At 35.9% G+C, this 3,419-nt stretch overlaps 1 pseudogene; it reads right to left on the bottom strand.

Moving 5' to 3' along the window:
• Positions 1-2,361: 2,361 nt before the first annotated feature.
• LOC133251847 (olfactory receptor-like protein OLF4) lies at positions 2,362-3,419 on the bottom strand (annotated as a pseudogene).

The raw sequence follows: 3,419 nt of genomic DNA, 5'->3' as shown, positions 1-3,419 counted from the left end.
AATATCCTACTTTAAATCTTTGTGTTAACATTTCTACATTCTTTCTAGTTTGTGTTAATTCCAGCATTCTTTTTTTTTTTTCTTACTCTATCCTTCCAACTTTCTCTCAAGTTTTCCTTCAACACAATGGGTGAGATTACTAATGAGACTGTGTGCAATATATATATATATATATATGTGTGAGTGGGTTTATTTCAGAGACTGGTGGATACAGATGAAGGCACATATAAACATATATGTACTCCTAACCTTGAACATGGTTTGTGGACTCAGCAAATATTTCTATGCATTGCAGTATCCATACCTCACAACATCCAAGTGAAGCTAGAATTTATCATCTCATATTTCCTTATGAAATGAAAACTGAGACTCAGGGCAATTATATTGTTAACAACATTACAAAGAAATTAAAACTTATTGTGCACCTTTCTATTTTTTATTTTTTCTAATTTTATTTTATTTTTAAACTTTACATAATTGTATTAGTTTTGCCAAATATCAAAATGAATCCGCCACAGGTATACATGTGTTCCCCATCCCGAACCCTCCTCCCTCCTCCCTCCCCATACCATCCCTCTGGGCCGTCCCAGTGCCCCAGCCCCAAGCATCCAGCATCGTGCATCGAACCTGGACTGACAACTCGTTTCCTACATGATATTTTACATGTTTCATTGCCATTCTCCCAAATCTTCCCACCCTCTCCCTCTCCCACAGAGTCCATAAGACTGTTCTATACATCAGTGTCTCTTTTGCTGTCTCGTACACCGGGTTATTGTTACCATCTTTCTAAATTCCATATATATGCGTTAGTATACTATATTGATGTGTGCACCTTTTTAAATTATTCACAAATGGAACCATGTAATATACTCTTAATTTTTGAAATAAAAAAAACTGTATATTTTAAAAATGTGCAGTTTACTGTATGTAATTACATGTTAATGAATTAGCTAAAAATTAAACATTTCTGAATTAAACCATGCTGCATGGTTTAGGGTAATATGCTAAGCACAGGTAGTTGAGTCACACCTAAAAGTGATTGAGATAGCTCTTTTAGGAAGAAAGAAAAGTGTCAAAGTGTTTTATTTATATAGTTTATATCACATATATCATTTAAATATGATATTTATATTATCCATTGACTTTTATTGATTATGAAAGAAATTAGAATGGGGAAAATATTTCATTTAGAGAATTGGAAAGAATCATATTCATAGGCAGCAGCAATGGAATTTCTTCAAGCAGAAGCAGAAAGATATAATTACACCAAACAATCCTTTGCTCCAGTGATAAATCTCTTTACACACAAACAAGGAAATCACATACACCAATAAGTAAATGGGACCATGAAAAACAGTTTGCATAGAAATAATCTGACATGAATTTGTGCTACATCATACTTAAGGTCCCCTCTGAGTCCACATCTTATAATGCCAAGCTCATTATTGAAATTTTTGTTTCACATACACACCAATTAGAGGTATGATTTTGATGCTCACTTTGCCAGTGATTCATGTAGGTAAAGTGGACATTGAGCTACATGGAGAACAGTACACTGTGAGGGTGTAAAAGCAGATGACATACTATGAAACACACTATTTGTTAATGTCTACATTTTCAGAAAGAGCAATTACAGTGGCGATGTTCCAAGGTATGAAGAACCAAAATGTGATAAAATGTAGTTTCATATTTTTCTCTTCTATGATATTATGTAATAGGTTTGGGTATACAGTTTTTTTTCCATAGAAGTAGCAAAATTCATGATAATTCTTTAGTAAAATGAAATAAAATTTACTCAGTAAAAAGTAGATCATTTCAGAAGAATTTATTCTTAAGAAATGGGTGAAGTCTCATGAGATAAATTGGAATTTAAATATATTTCACAAAAGAGTTTGAATCAATTTGAGAGAGTAGAAAAATGACAAAAGAAAAAACTTAGATAACAGAGAAAAGTTTATAAAGGATGTTTTTAAAATTTTATAAAGTGAAGTGAAGTCGCTCAATTGTGTCTGACTCTTTGGAACCCCATGGACTGTAGCCTACAAGGCTCCTCTGTCCATGGGATTTCCCAGGCAATAGTCCTGGAATGGATTGCCATTTCTTTCTCCAGGGGATCTTCCCAACCCAGGGATTGAGCCTGGGTGTCCCACATTGTAGACAGATGCTTTACCATCTGAGCCACTAGGGAAGTCCTTAAAATTGTATAGAGAAGTTGAAATAAAAGAAATGGAAATACCAGGCTATAAATTGAAGAAGCAATTACTATCATCACAATCTGAACAAAGAATCACAATATCTGCCTATGAGGCTTTGAGTCCTGCTATCATGGGCATTTTTTCAGTCCAAGATCAAATGGCCCTATTAAAAAGTTTCCATCTCAAAGAATCTTTTCAGAGCCTTCTTTATGTCTTTATTTCTCAGACTGTAGATGAAGGGATTCAGCATGGGTGTGACCACAGTGTACATCACTGAGGCTATTACACTTGCTTCTGAGCTGTGGGTACCAACAGAACTAAGGTATACTCCTAAACATGTACAATAAAATAAGAAGACAACAGAGAGATGAGATGCACAGGTGGAAAATGCTTTATACTCTAAGATAGAACACTATCTTAGAGTAAGAGTAGTAAGAGTAAAGGATACCAGCCAGGGAAACAACTCCAAGAATTCCAGATCCAAAATACAGCACTATGTTATTGACGAAGGTGTCAGAACAGGCAGGCTGGATTAGCTGTTTGATTTCACCAAAAAAAAAAAAAAAAAGGTGGTGGATTTCCAAGTCTGAGCAGAAGGACAATCACAATATCATTAAGGAGTTCAGGACACTAATGATCTAGGACTCCAGAACCAGCCATCCACAGAGCTGGGAGTTCAGGGTGACTGTGTAATGCAGGGGGTGGCAAATGGCCATGAAGCGATCATAGGCCACCACAGTCAGGATAAAGTCATCTAATCCTGCAAAGAGAATGTAAAAATGCATCTTGACAATGCAGCCTTCATAAGTTATGACTTTGCTCTGTATCTGAACATTTTGCAGCATCTTTGGGATAGTGATGGAGGTGAAGCAGATGTCTACAAAGGACAGGTTGGAGAGGAAGAAGTACATGGTGGTGTGGAGGTGGGAGTCTGAGCTGACAGCCAAGATCATGAGCAGGTTTCCAAATACAGTGATTAGGTACATGGAGAGGAAAAGCCCAAATATGAGGGGCTGCAGTTCTGGTACCTCTGAAAGTCCCATGAGAAGAAATTTTGAAATGTTTGTATTGTTCCCTAGTTCCATATGGTGAAGGTGACTCTAGGGAAAAAAAAGAACAACATGACTAATTTTCCCTGAAATTGGCATAACTCACATAGCTGAAATACTATAATTTTTATTTTGCTTGCAAGAAACTGATGCTAATATATTGTATATAGACAGA

The sequence above is a fragment of the Bos javanicus genome, chromosome 7 (assembly GCF_032452875.1).
Source record: "Bos javanicus breed banteng chromosome 7, ARS-OSU_banteng_1.0, whole genome shotgun sequence".
NCBI lineage: Eukaryota > Metazoa > Chordata > Mammalia > Artiodactyla > Bovidae > Bos > Bos javanicus.
The sequence above is the reverse complement of the archived record's forward strand: the minus strand, read 5'-3'. Positions and strand labels throughout refer to the sequence as shown.